General features: G+C 41.5%; 1 protein-coding gene and 1 pseudogene across 1 annotated transcript in view; one reads left to right on the top strand and one right to left on the bottom strand.

The window, feature by feature from the left end:
- The window catches only part of LOC124555552 (potassium voltage-gated channel subfamily H member 2-like), a 1,273,976-nt gene that overhangs the window by 282,875 nt on the left and 974,557 nt on the right, over positions 1 to 16,544 (bottom strand). The gene's annotated exons all lie outside the window — the stretch shown is intronic.
- Positions 5,201 to 5,318, top strand: LOC124556880 (annotated as a pseudogene).

Genomic DNA, 16,544 nt, shown 5'->3' with positions numbered 1-16,544 from the left:
GAGAGGTGGCCGAAACACCATATCCTTAACATACCCCCATAAGAAAAAATCGCAGGGGGTAAGATCAGGGCTTCTTGGAGGCCAGTGATGAAGTGCTCTGTCACGGGCTGCCTGGCGGCCGATCCATCGCCTCGGGTAGTTGACGTTCAGGTTTCATAACTAACCTTTTTCGTAGGACTCTCCATACAGTTGATTGTGGAATTTGCAGCTCTCTGCTAGCTCTGCGAGTCGATTTTCCTGGGCTGCGAACAAATGCTTGCTGGATGCGTGCTACATTTTCATCACTCATTCTCGGCCGCCCAGAACTTTTCCCTTTGTACAAACACCCATTCTCTGTAAACTGTTTATACCAACGTTTAATACACCACCTATCAGTAGGTTTAACACCATACTTCGTTCGAAATGCACGTTGAACAACTGTCGTCGATTCACTTCTGCCGTACTCAATAACACAAAAAGCTTTCTGTTAAGCGGTCGCCATCTTAGCATCAACTGACGTTGACGCCTAGTCAACAGCGCCTCAAGCGAACAAATGTACAACTAAATGAAACTTTATAGCTCCCATAATTCGCCGACAGATAGTGCTTAGCTCTGGCTTTTGTCATTGCAGAGTTTTAAATTCCTAAAGTTGTGGTATTCTTTTTGAATCACCCTGTAAATAAAGTAACTCCTTCCTCACTCTCCCCAGGAGCTCACCACAGGCTGAGTAATTTTCGCGCCATTTTCCCCCTCCAGACTACCATCTCGGATTATGTCACAGAATGGATGTGAGCACCCTCTGGTGGCAGTACTGTGTACTAGGTCAGTTGGAGTCTAGATCTCTTGGTGGAAACAGTGGCTTCAAAGCAAAGACTCATGTTCAGCACAGGCAGAGTCGTTTTCCCGCCATTTCCCCCCACCGTCTTGGATTACATCACAGGAGGGATGACAGCACCTCCTGGTGGCAGTACTGTGTACTAGGTGAGTTGGAGTGCAGACCTCATGGTGAACAAACTGGACGGTGGTGCTGCCTCTAATTGTTTAAATAATGACTGGTGCATGATTTCAACAGTTGACAATTAGCATGCATCTTTGCAGGGTCTTTAAATGGAGCTGGCCAAAGTGGCCGTGCGGTTAAAGGCGCTGCAGTCTGGAACCGCAAGACCGCTACGGTCGCAGGTTCGAATCCTGCCTCGGGTATTGATGTTTGTGATGTCTTTAGGTTAGTTAGGTTTAACTAGTTCTAAGTTCTAGAGGACTAATTACCTCAGCAGTTGAGTCCCATAGTGCTCAGAGCCATTTGAACCATTTTTTTTTTAGATGGATTATTGACAATTTACGAGTTGTTTGGCTCTCTGGATTATTGCATCATTTATGAGTGGTTTGTATGTCTGTAGGCTGTGCAATGCGTTATTTTGACAGCTTACAATTAGCAAGCTCATGTGTAGAGCATTATACATGAATTATGTAGGAGTAGTTTACAGGTCTGTATGCTGTGTGGCATGTCAGAGCAGGTCTGTATGCTGTGTGGCATGTCAGAGCGTGTGTTCTGTACCACTGTGATAAATATACTCCATCCATAAATAAATTGTTCCAAAATAAATAAAGTACACTCCTTCCTCTCTCCATCAGCCCAGTGCAGGCTGAGTCCTTTTCCCACCAACCCCTAGGAAAAGGTGGTGGCCAGCTGACTTAGGTTAGTGGAGGTAGCCCAAGTGAAACATCTTCCCATGATTTTCTCAAGTTAGTATAGATAACTTTGGTGTGATGCATTATCCTGTTGGAATTTGAAATTCCCACCATTTTTCTGGAGGAGTCGCCATTTGGATGATTTCATGGCCACCATCTTGGATGAAGTCATCCTTACCATCTTGGATGACGTCATCGCCGCCATCTTGGATGATGGTACTTTGCACCAGAAACACCCTTGCCCCAATACTTCCGGATACTTTTGATCTCACAGTGTACATCGCCCATCCAAAGACTTCAGAACTGTCTTCATTCTTGCATATCAGCGATGGTAGCGCAGCAACTGTGGTGGCAGCTTGAACTAACAACTATCAACAATAGTTGTGCATTCAGCCAGTCAGATGTGAAAAGGCAGTGTCAAGTAGTGGACATGCAGCCATAGTGTAACAACCATAATAAATCGCAATGGATTTACTTCTCTCAATCACGTGTTCAAGACATTTTAATTAACGTTTTTAAGAAGAGAGAAGTGTGTGCAAAGTCTGTCCTATTCCTCCTCACACTTTGTGTCCTAAAGGGAAACAACGATGTGTGATCGCCTGCACCGACTTGATTGAAATGGAAAATTCGGACAATATTTCATCTGGAAAAAATCATCACAGGTGACGAGACTTTACTTATCAATAGTAACACACCCAAAAATGACAAAAAAGCTGATAGCCTCGGCGTTGAGCGTACGTGGGCTCCTCCAAAATGACTAAGTGCAGATATAGACATGAAGGGTCAACGTTTTGACGACATATGCGATGCTTTCCTGTACTCAATCACATCGCATATCACGCCGTCGAGTCGACCTTTCGCGCCAGTGAGAGCTCTGCATAAGGCCACATATTCCGTAAGCGTCAAAAGCGAACAACTGCGCGTGATTGGGTTGGGTTGGGTTGTTTGGGGGAAGAGACCAAACAGCGAGGTCATCGGTCTCATCGGATAAGGGAAGGATGGGGAAGGAAGTCGGCCGTGCCCTTTCAAAGGATGCGCGTGATGTCTGGGTATGCGGACAACCCGTAGCATCGGGCGATATGCTCGGGTGTCCTGCGTGCGTGCGACGCACGCTCGCTACAAGATGGCTACTAGAGCCGACCAGCTATTTTTATAAAATGGTGCCCACAAATCGTAGAATATTGTAGCTCGAGTGTAAGACAACAAAAGTACCCTTAGTTAGGAAAGTATGGCGATAAACGAGTATTGAGATACGGTAGCTCAGCGTGTTCGGCCAGAGGTTTAGTTGCCCTCTGTAATATAAAACTGAGTGAATGGATCAACACTGAACTTCGAACGGGTGTCATGGGACGTCCGTCCTGAACAAATGCAATACCGGACAAAATCAGATAATCCTTTCATCCGCATCATGACTCATGTAGTCGTAAAAATTTTCGTATTTTATAAACAGGTCACGATGTCGAAATGAGGTTTTTTGAAAATGACAGCACGCAAAGAGAGATGTTTTGCAGTATTATTAACACTTAAAACGTTTTGGTCAAATGCTTGAACAGAGTGAAGACAAGAGTCTCTATAAATTACACAATACGTTTTTGGCCGAATTTTCATAACCATACAAAGAAAGGGAAATGGACAAATGGTATCTCAAAGTGACCAATGCGAGGTCTAGTTTGCAAAGAAATATTAAATTGCTTGAAAGTAATCAATGTAATTAAGGAGAACTTAATAAGTGATTTGAGGAAAAATTGAAATATTCCACCAACAAACAAGATACACTGATGTGATATTTAACTGTCAGAAATGCATCCTTCGAATCTCGTTCTAAATTTAGTATTTTCGAGAACAGAAGTCCGTTGGAAGGCTAATGAGGTGTCAGTGTCATGCTTTCTGAATAAAACTTGAAAATAAGAAAAGTGTAAAAGACTGGTCAAATATTCTGTGATATGACTTGTCTAAAAGAAATAAAACAGATCAGAGAGACATTTGACGCGCCTGTGAGTGATGCTCAAAATAATGTACAGCAAATGAGGTGCATCAAATGTTTCTCTAATCTGTTTTATTTCTTCCTTTTAGGCAAATCGTTTCGCACACTGTTCACCTTCGGATGCTTCGTATCGGTTAAGCAGATAGGACCTTGTCGATAGAAACATAATACCACCATATGTCTAGAAAAGTACATATTGTTTATGAATATCGTAAACACAGATTGACTATTTACAGTAAATGAATCACATTTATGTATATGCCAAGCCCTTGTGTTTTATTATACATTTGATAGGTATTATATCCTGGGATTGGTGTGTATACACTTAAAGACCAAGTACTTTGGCAAGATCTTAAAAATATATTTTGAGATGCAGTGTAAAGGTATATATAAAACTTAGATGACGTAACAGTTGACAGGACTGCATTTCATTCAGTTAAAATATCAAAAGCAGCTGGGATCGAACAGAGGCTCTTCAAATCAAATTACTAATCTCAGACACTACCATTACACCACACACACTTCCTATAAAATAATCCTAATTGTTTGCTATTAGTCAGTCATTTTACCGCGCTTACCGGCTACTGAAAGTGCTTGGTTAGATAAGAAACACTCACCTTTAATTTACTGATCATATAGTTGATTGTATCTCTGCTCAGCTCCTTATATTCGAATACTTTGTCTGGCGACCTTCGCAGCTGATGGTATAAAAAAAATCATGAAATTTTCCATGCAGATTCCTTCCTTTGCAAATTCCATGCACAGCACTCGTTTATCGTCTTATTTTCCTACCTAAGGCTAATTTTGTTGCCATATTATTAAACTACAATATTCTACGATCTACAGGCTCCGTTTTATAGAAACAGCCGGTCGGCTCCAGTAGCCATCTTGTCTGTACGAAACCGTCAGAGCCCAAGTCTTACACGCACTTGTCCCATTTTCCTCTTCATTTTTACGCAGTACAGCTGCTACTAAGAAGGACAAACTCAAAACTTCGAATCTCAGGCCCGAATTTTTACTTATTACACGTTACTCGACATCTTCGGTTTCGCTGTACACAGCATGAATTTAAGGCCTGCTTCTTAGAAGTTATATCCTAGTTCAGCATAAGGCGATCGATGTGTTTATGTTACATTCCTGGGTGTGAAAGGTCTGGCCGTTTGGTTTCTGCTTAGTGTACGAAAGGTCTTGTATTTGATAGTCACGAGCGACAATAATTTTTGCTCCCACCAAATGAGCTCCTCCACCTCTGTCAGCGCCAAGTGGAGAACGCCGGGCCAGCCGTTACTCGGAATTCTAGTCAAACTTGATGTCCTCCCACTGCCGACTGGAGTGAAAACGGATTACATTACACCATGACAGAGGCGGATGTCGCGGCCATTTAAAATTCTTAATGTTGCTTACACGCAAAATGTAGATTTTGTGTCATTATTGAAAAATACGGAATAAAAACATCATTATATGTTCAAATACAAAGGATTCGAGAAATTCGTTTTGTGACTCACAATTCTCTGTTTCCAATATTTTTTCTTACTATGCACATTTTTCGGCAACGGCCTTGCCGCAGTGGAGACACCGGTTCCCGTGAGATCACCGAAGTTAAGCGCTGTCGGGCGTGGTCGGCACTTGGATGGATGACCATCCAGGCCACCATGCGCTATTGCCATTTTTCGGGGTACACTCAGCCTCGGGATGCCAATTGTGGAGCTACTCAACCAAATAGTAGCGGCTTCGGTCAAGAATACCATCATAACGACCGGGAGAGCGGTGTGCTGACCCCACGCCCCTCCTATCCGCGTCCTCCACTGAGCATGACACGGCGGTCGGATGGTCCCGGTAGGCCTCTCGTGGCCTGACGACGGAGTGCTTTTTTATGCACATTTTTCAGAATTTTGGAACAAGATTGTGAATTTCAACAATAATTACGTCAAAATGTTTGCGAAAGTCATTATTATTATTATTATTATTATTATTATTATTATTACCATTTTATATGCGTCTGTTTCTGCAACGAGGAAAAATAATGATAAATATGCCAAATGCAAGAAATAATTATTTTTATCGTGGGTCCAGCATGTGTGCTGGTGACGCACCGACTGATCGTCTGTAGAGTCGATATTTTGTGATAAAGGTTACTTTAAGTACTAGCTATTGTAGATAAATTGCTTCCCGTCATCCGTATTATGTAAACACGATGTTAGGCAAGCACCTTTTCCATTCTCATTTGTAAGATATTCTTGAATAATGTGCCGCAAACTGTAACATCTCAATCCTTATTGCTGCCTTCCTTCACTGAAACTATGATAAAAGGGATGCAGAAAAGAATGTGTCGGCCGTGAATAACTTAAAAAATTTTGGGAAAAAACGTAACACAATTTTTAAAATCCATCTGATAGACCTACCTCTTGTCGCATTAAAAATCGTGCATATTGTTAATACTGGCTGTGGCACTCGAAGGTAACTGTTTTTCTCCCAGTTTTTGTTTCGTGAAGCATACACGAGGTACACATGTACTTGATAATGTTGTTAACGTTTTGTCTCCTAGCCCGTTATGCTCTCAACCGGACAGCAAAGTTTTGCAGTTGAGCATAACGAATAGAAGAGGGGTCTCCCGAATTCTGTCACCCACTGTACAACAGGTCATGTACCTAAGAACAAATATTCGATTGAAATTTAAAAGCATTGCAATCTAAAAAAATCTTGGCAATATTGTATTTAATAGTCTCTCTGTTACATTATTACTCTACTACACAACACTAATCAGTAAATGAAAACAAATTAATCAGAAGTATTATAAAAAACCAGTAGCAACTTATACACAGTTTGAAATGAGAGCTATCGGAAAATAATACAAATTTTCATTTTGAAGAGAGGTAAAACTGTTGAGAACTTAAAGAAGCTGAGTTCATTTGCACGTATCACATGTTCCATGGTAAAAGACCTTCTTCTCTATCAAGCTACAAGATGGTGCACGATCAACAAAGTATGGGTTAACTGTCCATATGTTACATAAATCGTTCGAAAAGTATACAGCAATTTACTCACCATAAAATTCTGCACCTGAAAACTTACCAATACATTCCAAATAACATTAATGTAGAATACCGCACTGAAATGTATGGAACGCGAAACATTTACGAATAACGCGTAAAACAGAAACTCTAACAACAACAAAAACAGTAGAAAAATAGCTGAAACTGCTTGTGGCGGTCTTTATCACGCATTCCTTATTGTGAATAGAAAATAAATCACTAGACTGAATTACCGACCAAACATCGTGTTTTCCTAGGGACACTATCCTCTGAGTGCAACACTCACCTACATGCAGACGTCAGAAGAGTAACGTGAAAAGGGAGAGTATATGAGGACACTGAACAGGTATTTCTACATGTAAAACGAGATGGAATTCTAATAATTGTGAATAAATGGAAATCTCTAGTACTGGAAGGAATAGACGACAGACTTACGGGAGAAATGGGCTTGATAATTGGAATGAGAGATGACAAAAACTGAGTTCTGCAAGAAATCGCAGCTAGTAATAGGGAACACACCGTAATAAAACAAAAGAGGAGGCACGGGACAATTCCAGCTGTATTAAATCATGATTAGAAGATACCGTACTGAAAGGCTTACCCACGAACAGACACACACTCGGATCATAATTTAGTAATGATGGAGAGTACATTGGCGTTTAAGAGAATCGTCCGGAAGAACCAACATGGAAAGAAGTAGGATACTGAAGTACTTAGGAATGATGATGTGTGTTTCAAGTTTGATGAGGCTGCAGTTAATTCTGTTATGACAACCACAGGAGGCAATTCAGTTTAAAAGGAAAAAAAAAAACAATGCGTAACAGAAGAAACACTTCAAATGACAAATGATCGACAAAAGAAGTACAAAACTGTTAATGGAAAGAGACAAATAAAGCAGTATAAGTCACTTAGGAATGACACAAATATGAGTTGTAGGTAAGCCATGGTGAAATGGCTGCAGGAAAAATGTGAAGAAATCGAGAAATATGTGGCCATTGGAAGGATTGATTCAGCATATAGAAAAGTCAAATCAACCTACGGCGAAATTAAAAGCAAGGATGGAAACATCAATATTGCAGTGGGAATCCCACTGTTAAACACAGAAGAGAAAGTGGATGGATGGAAAGAGAACACTGGAGGCGGTTGCGTGGAGACGACTTGTCTGATGACGTGATAGAAGAAGAAATAGGATTTGACACGGAAGACATAGAGACCCAGTATCAGAGTCAGAATTTAACATGACTTTGGAGTGCTTGAAATCAAAGAAGGGAGTAGTCATAAACAACATTTCTTCGGAATTTTTCAAATCACTGGGGACAAGATGTTGTGTAGCATCTATGAGACTTTCGGAAAAAGATCATTCACGCAATTCCAAAGAATATAAGTGCAGTTAAGTGCGAGAACAATCACAGATCTGCTTGACAGCTAATGCATCCAAGCTGCTGACAAGAATAATATACAGGAAAATGGAAATTAAAACCGAGGATCTATTAAGTAACAATCTTTTAGGCTTTCAGAAAGGTCAAGGCACCAGGAAGCAGTGCTGACGTTGCGCTTGTTAATGGAAGCAAGACCTAAGAAAAATCAAGACACGTTCATGGCACTAGTCGACGTACAACAAGCATTCGAAAATGTAAATTGGTGCAACAGTTTTGAAATTCTGACAAAAATAAGAGTACGCTGTGGGGAAAGTTGGGCAACATACAATATTAGCGACCAACCCCGGCATCGCATGAGTAACACTAAGCATCTACGTTCGGACGACTTGTGTGGTGTGGCAGTAATAAATCATTTACGCAATCCTTCCTCGTGAAGTCCACCTATTAGTGAAAACCGTATTCAAATCCCTAAAGTACTTCCTGAGATCGACCAACAGATACAAACTGAAAAACGGGGCATGGGACTTTACTTTATGGTATTTACAGATGTACAAGAACCAAGAAGATAGTATAACATTGGAAGACCAAGAACCAAGTACTCGGATTAAAATGGTGTAAGACAGGGATGCACTATTTCAATTCTACTGTTCAGTCTACACATCGAAGAAGCTAAGACGGGGCCGGCCGAAGTGGCCGTGCGGTTAAAGGCGCTGCAGTCTGGAACCGCAAGACCGCTACGGTCGCAGGTTCGAATCCTGCCTCGGGCATGGATGTTTGTGATGTCCTTAGGTTAGTTAGGTTTAACTAGTTCTAAGTTCTAGGGGACTAATGACCTCAGCAGTTGAGTCCCATAGTGCTCGGAGCCATTTGAACCATTTGAAGCTAAGACGGAAATAAAGTAATGTTCAAGAGTTGGATTAAAATTCAGGGTGAAAGGATACAGTGATAAGACTTGCTGATGATAGTGAAGAACAATCACAGGACTGTTTGAATGGAATGAACAGTATAACTAGTACAGAATATGGATGGAGGACAAGCCGGTGAAAGACGAAATTAATGAGGAGGAGAAGAAATGAGATAAATGGAAAACTTAACATTAAAATTGGTGACCAAGAAGTAGACGAAATGATGGAATTTTGCTACCTTGGAAGAACATAAAGAGCGAAACGAGGAGGACATAACAAGCAGACCAGCACACGCAAAGAGGGCATTCCTGATCAAAGAAAGTCTACTAGTATCGAACGTCGACCAGAATCCGAGGATTAAAGTTTTGAAGTTGTACGTCAGGAACATAACATTGCATGTTACTGATTTACGGACTGAGGGAAAACCGGAAACGAGGGTGATTGAAGGGTTTGAGATTTGGTAAGTTACAAGGATGTTGAATATTAGATGGACTGATGAGATAACAAATGAGATTCTCTTCAGGATCGGTAAAAAAGAAACGTACGGAGATCACTGACAAGAAGAAAGGACAGGATGATAGGACTTGTTGAGACGTAAAGGAGGAGGAGATTAGTGTTTAACGTCCCGTCGACAACGAGGTCATTAGAGACGGAGCGCAAGCTCGGGTGAGGGAAGGATGGGGAAGGAAATCGGCCGTGCCCTCTCAAAGGAACCATCACGGCATTTGCCAGAAACGATTTACGGAAATCACGGAAAACCTAAATCAGGATGGCCGGAGACGGGATTGAACCGTCGTCCTCCCGAATGCGAGTCCAGTGTGCTAACCACTGCGCCACCTAGGGAAACATACATTGGAATACAGCCAACAAATAAATAAATGAGGACGTAGGATGCAAGTATTGCTCTGAGATGAAAGGTTGGCACCGAGAAGGAATTTGTGATGGGCCGCAGCAAACGAGTCAGAAGACTGGTGACAACAAAAGTTATGAAATAAAGGCAGTTCTAATAATCCAGTTCTTCCGAAATCTTTTATAGCTTTTTGCAAAGAAGATAGTTAACAACGTTATGCAACTTTCGATATATAACAAAGTTGCTTAGAAACAAAGAAATTATGACTTTCGTTGCTAAGTAACTTCCTAATATGCTAATACATTTCGTGTAAAAGTCACTGAATTACATTAACTAATTACCATATCATGGTGTGGGTTCCTGGTATCATGTTCTAGTTCATGAACCACGGGCAACGTATGAGTGGCCAAGTAAATGGTCCTGACAGTCGGGATACCAGTTACCTTGGAATAAGGCTGGGCATCTCGGACATATTCCGAGTCGTGGCCACCTTTGTGCTCAGACGGCAAAGACTACCAAATCCACCGGTTAGTCCCTCAACCGTTAGGGGTAAAACTCAATGGGACCCGGGGCAAGTAAGGCTAGCAACCTGCTTCCCTGGTACTATAAATATGATGCTGGGAACAATCAGAGCAAAATGCCCCGGACCTTTGGAGGTGACGGAGTCCCACCTCTAATTGACAAACCAGGGACTCCTAAGATACGACTCGGCAAACGAATGGTAACGAGATGGGAAGCTATTAATATCAATGGGGGCTACTCTGGGAAGAAGGTAGAACTGGCAGGGGCTGCAAGTACGATGGGGTTGGACGTTTTAGCTGTTAGTGAGATTCGGGTAAGGGGTGAGAAAGAAGAGGAAGTGGGAGAATACAAGGTCTGCCCGCATCTCGTGGTCGTGCGGTAGCGTTCTCGCTTCCCACGCCCGGGTTCTCGGGTTCGATTCCCGGCGGGGTCAGGGATTTTCTCTGCCTCGTGATGGCTGGGTGTTGTGTGATGTCCTTAGGTTAGTTAGGTTTAAGTAGTTCTAAGTTCTAGGGGACTGATGACCATAGATGTTAAGTCCCATAGTGCTCAGAGCCAATACAAGGTCTACCTGTCAGGAGTCAAAGCAGGAATAGCACAATGGGGTGTAGGGCTTTTCATCAGGAAAGAAATGGAACCCAGCGTAGTTGCAATAAGGTATGTAAACGAACGACTGATGCGGATAGATTTGACAGTGTCTAGCAAGAAAATTAGGATTGTGTCAGTAAATTCGCATTCTGAAGGGACAGATCAAGATAAGATGGATAGTTTTTATGACGCACTCAGTGATGTAGTTGTTAGAGTAAAAGACAAGGACAGTGTTCTGCTCATGGGTGATTTTAATGCCAGGATTGGAAATCGAACAGAAGGATATGAAAAGGTTATGGGTAAATTTGGAGAGGATATGGAGGCCAACAGGAACGGGAAACAACTCTTGGATTTCTGTGCCAGTATGGGCTTAGTAATCACAAACTCCTTTTTTAAACATAAGAACATTCACCGGTACACTTGGGAAGGCAGGGGAACCAGATCTGTCATTGATTATATAATAACAGGTCAGGAATTCAAGAAGGCTGTGAGGGACACACGTGTATTCAGGGGATTCTTTGATGACACTGATCACTGTTTAATCTGCAGTGAAATTGGTATTGTGAGGCCGAAAGTGCAGGAGGTCAGGTCCATGTGTAGGAGGATAAGCGTGGAGAAACTTCAGGATTTATTTATTTATTTAGCGTATGGCAAGTACAAATCACGTATGAAAAATCTACGAGTACATAACACACAAAACAGTTACAATATCACAAACAAACATGTAGGTTAGAAATATAATCGATTGCACTGTTAGTCGCATCCATGAAGTCCCTTGTTGGCCCAGGGTAGGCCCTCAGAGGGCATTCTACCACGATATGGTGAATTGTCTGCCTGTCAGCGCCGCAGTCGCACTGTGGTGATGGCACTATGCTCCATTTGTACAAGGAGTCCGCACAACGGCCGTGGCTCGTCCTGATCCTGTTAAGAGTAGACCAGATTTTGCGAGGCAAATCAAAGCCCCGAGGTCTGTTAGATGTTCCCAATAAGGTGTTAACCTGAGGCGGTGTCTTTTCCTCCCATTCTTCTCTCCAGCGATCCTCAAGAAATTATCCTTCAGGATAAGGAAATCAGACACAAGTACGTAACAGCGATCTCAGAAAGGTACCAGTTAGTTTAATGTAATCAATTGCAGTCACTGGAAAAGGAATGGACAAGGTACAGGGACACAGTACTAGAAGTGGCCAAAGAATGTCTTGGAACAGTAGTGTGTAAAGGTAGGATGAAGCAAACAGCTTGGTGGAATGACACAGCCAAGGCAGCCTGTAAAAGGAAAAAGAAGGCATACCAAAAATGGCTACATACTAGAACTTAGGTAGACAGAGAAAGTTATGTTGAAGAAAGAAACAAAGCCAAACAGATAATTACAGCATCCAAGAAGAAATCTTGGGAAGTCTTTGGAAAATCAGTGTGGGTTTAGGCCTCTTAGAGGTTGTCAGGACCAGGTCTTTAGCTTACGGCAAATAATGGAGAAGTGTTACGAGTGGAATAGGGAATTGTATCTATGTTTTATAGATCTAGAAAAGGCATATGACCGGATTCCTAGGAGGAAGTTATTGTCTGTTCTACCTGATTATGGAATAGGTGGCAAACTTTCGCAAGCAATTAAAGGTCTTTACATAGATAGTCAGGCAGCAGTTAGAGTTCACGGTAAATTGAGTCCATGGTTCAGAGTAGTTTCAGGGGTAAGACAAGGCTGCAGCCTGTCTCCACTGTTGTTCATATTATTTATGGATCAAATGTTGAAAACAATAGACTGGCTGGGTGAGATTAAGATAGGTGAACACAAAATAAGCAGTCTCGTATATGCGGATGACTTAGTTGTGATGGCAGATTCTATTGAAAGTTTGCAAAGTAATATTTCAGAGCTAGATCAGAAATGTAAGGACTATGGTATGAAGATTAGCATCTCCAAAACAAAAGTAATGTCAGTGGGAAAGAGATATAAACGGATTAAGTGCCAAATAGGAGGAACAAAGTTAGAACAGGTGGAAGGTTTCAAGTACTTAGGATGCATATTCTCACAGGATGGCAACATAGCGAAAGAACTGGAAGCGAGGTGTAGCAAAGCTAATGCAGTGAGCGCTCACCTACGATCTACTCTCTCCTGCAAGAAGGAAGTCAGTTCCAACACTAAGTTATCTGTGCACCGTTCAATCTATCGACCACCTTTGTTATATGGGAGCGAAAGCTGGGTGGATTCAGGTTACCTTATCAATAAGGTTGAGGTTACGGATATGAAAGTAGCTAGGATGATTGCAGGTACTAGTAGATGGGAACAATGGGAGGAGGGTGTGCACTATCAGGAAATCAAAGAAAAACTGGGAATGAACTCTATAGATGTAGCAGTCAGGGCGAACAGGCTTAGATGGTGGGGTCATGTTACACGCAAGGGAGAAGTAAGATTACCCAAGAGACTCATGGGTTCAGCAGTAGAGGGTAGGAGGAGTCGGGGTAGACCAAGGAGAAGGTACCTGGATTCGGTTAAGAATGCTTTTGAAGTAATAGGCTCAACATCAGAAGAGGCACCAATGTTGGCACTGAATAGGGGATCAAGGAGGAATTTTATAAGGGGGACTATGCTCCAGACTGAACGCTGAAAGGCATAATAAGTCTTAAATGATGATGATGATTACCATATCTGATCCTTAAATAAATAACTAAACAATATTTCGATGAACACACTAAAAATATTATCAATTATTTCAACTGCAGAATCCTTGCAGTATTTTCAGTTATGTTGTCTGAGTGACTGAAGGAATGAGTGTGGCGTGTATGCGAAGTATCAACGAAGATTGTCAGTAACTGAGTGTGAGTGAGCGTGGGAATTTGATTGCGCAGCCGTGAAGTGTCACATACACGACGGAAAATCTGTAAAGCATCCACTTTTCGGTATTTTAGGAATCAAAAACTAACTTCAGTCCATCACACGATTAAATATGATGTTAATTTGTTTTTATTCGCTTTTTTAGGAAGTGTCTTTTGTAATTTCATGTAAACTGATGCCACGCGGGACTAGCCGAGCTGTCTCAGGCACTGCAGTCATAGACTGTGTGGCTGATCCCAGCGGAGGTTCGAGTCCTCCCTCGGGCATGGGTGTGTGTGTTTGTCCTTAGGATAATTTACATTAAGTAGTGTGTAAGCTTAGGGACTGATGACCTTAGCAGTTAAGTCCCATAAGATTTCACACACCTTTGAATCTTTTGTAATCTGATTTCTGATCAGGGATTCGTCCAAAGACAGAGGATAACGGGTTACGTGAATCGAAGTATGAAGCTTATTGTCTACTGTGCTATTCGACCAACCAGAGAAGAGATATTTCGGATGTTGGGAGAGGAATTTGCGCTTGAGTCGCGAGAAGTCCATGGTCGGTGAGGTCACGTAGCCCGGAGCTCTAGGCATTTTCGTTAAAACTGTATAACAGCGGTTCTTTGGAAATTATAAATTATCGGCAAAAGTTTACGGTCATTAGTGGATTAAATCACGAAAATTTCGAAATTTTTAGTGAGAATGAAATTTTCCTTTCGGTATGTGGCGTGCTGTGCAGTCATAACCGCGATCCTTCATAGTCCAAAAGTGATAATCTGCATAGTATGTGAGCAAGCATTCAAGGCTATTAACCACAATGTGTTCTTATACAAGCTGTTTAATGTCACATGAAATGGGTGCCTTTAGTATGTCTGGCTTTCTGGAACTGTATGTTGAGACGGAGTTGGTAGTAAATATGTGTGCACAGAGTGACAATTCACGTATAACAGCTGTTTCAATACAACGACATTTTTCGTTTAGTGGTTACAACCAGGTATGGTAAAAAAAAGCTCACTTCAACAATACAATACATTTAAATAAATCTGTACATCCTGTTGACATGTGTAGTGCAGCTAATTTTATTTATGCTCGTCTTAGCTATGGAACATTACATGTCAGTTCAGGGCAGGCTGTGCCTCTGAAGAACTCACTAACGTGAATGCTTTCTATGTCAGTAGGAAGGGTGATGAAAACTACGCTGCCACGTGTTCTTCTCAAGCTTTTGGACGACTGCATTCCAAAAGCTGTGTTTCACTGGACTATAATTTAATGGACGTTATGCTACAGCGATGCACTAAGTACTAATGTGAACATATAATAATAACAATAATATTAATAATAATAATTATATTACAACATTTTCCATGTTCTGTTGTTATTATTAAAATTGTAGGCATCTGTGGCACGTTAAGTGTGGGTGATGTAAGGGGCAAACGATCCCTTACTCAGAGATAATCACATTATGCCCCACACAGGTCGATGGTATGCAGAATCGATTGTCACGCGCCGCGAACATTAAATGAGTGCACGTGATAATAGTCTCGGTATAGCCGTCGGTCACTGAGTATATCGTGGTTGGCAAAGAGGGAAAAAGTATCCCATGTTGACTTATCGGCTGAGAGTGTCCCACCGCCACGGTCTGAGTCTCAATAAAACATACAGAATCGTGACAAGTGATATTACTCACGAGTGTTCAAAAACTTTATGGAGTGCCGAAAATATGCGTTTGCGTCAACCGCTGCGGCCACAGTGAGGATTGTGTGTGCTGGCTATTGTTACAGCGTATGACGATACAATAAAATATTTGCCTGGATTGAAATAAATCGAAATTAGAAGTGTAAGACGAAAGAAGCGTCAGTCTCACATTATGTCTAACCAGAATATACCGCTCAACTAACTTACGTGATGTTAATCGTGGGTCGCTGAACAACAAAAAAGCAAGGATAGTCGTAGAACAAGTGTATATTATTATAGGCCTATAAAGCTAACTTTAATAAGTTGTAGAATTGTGAAGCATGTAATGCTCACGCATTATAATGTTTTTCGAGAACGAAAACCTCTTTTACAAAAATCAACATGGATTCCGCAAACAGATCTTGAGAAACTGAGACCGCTTTGTTCGTCCATTAGATCCAGAGCGCACTGTAGTTTACTGAAAAAAAAAAAACCGAAATTACCGACTGTAGGACCAGATTTGTGCTTGCAGCTACAGCTCAACATTAGCTCTTGACGAGCCATATACAGGTAATCTCAGGAATATAAGGACATTGATGGGAACGATACTGTGAACTATACAGGGTTATTTTTTCCACCGTGTACAAACTCTAGGGATTGGTCGAAGAGAGGATACGGAACAAAAAAGGTCTAATGAACTCATGTCCGGAAATCCATGGTTTCCATGCTAGAGATCATTTTTTCAATCATACATTCTTACAGAGACTGCGGTCTAATACGTACTGTACCACGCGTTCATCATCGAAGTCTAGGACATTTCATGGGCTTTGTTATTCATTATGCAAGTAAAACACCTATTAGAGCCACTACATTCATACTTTTCAATAAGAAATTGACATATCCGAAGATGCCTTTTTGTTTTAGGGGAATGCTTAAACCTATCAGAATGCTATTGTCCTGACACACGCGTTCAGCTGATATATTACGGGCGGTGCAAAGATGCAGATAGTGAGCCAAAGACGTGTCTTAACAAAATGCCTTCTGAATTACTAATACAGTGGAGATGTACAGCATGTTCTACTAGCAGATGTAAATCTAAATTCCAGTATTTGACATGGACAGAGAATTGCGAAT

The sequence above is a fragment of the Schistocerca americana genome, chromosome X (genome assembly GCF_021461395.2).
Source record: "Schistocerca americana isolate TAMUIC-IGC-003095 chromosome X, iqSchAmer2.1, whole genome shotgun sequence".
Lineage (NCBI taxonomy): Eukaryota > Metazoa > Arthropoda > Insecta > Orthoptera > Acrididae > Schistocerca > Schistocerca americana.
This window is presented reverse-complemented; position numbering and strand designations above follow the sequence as displayed.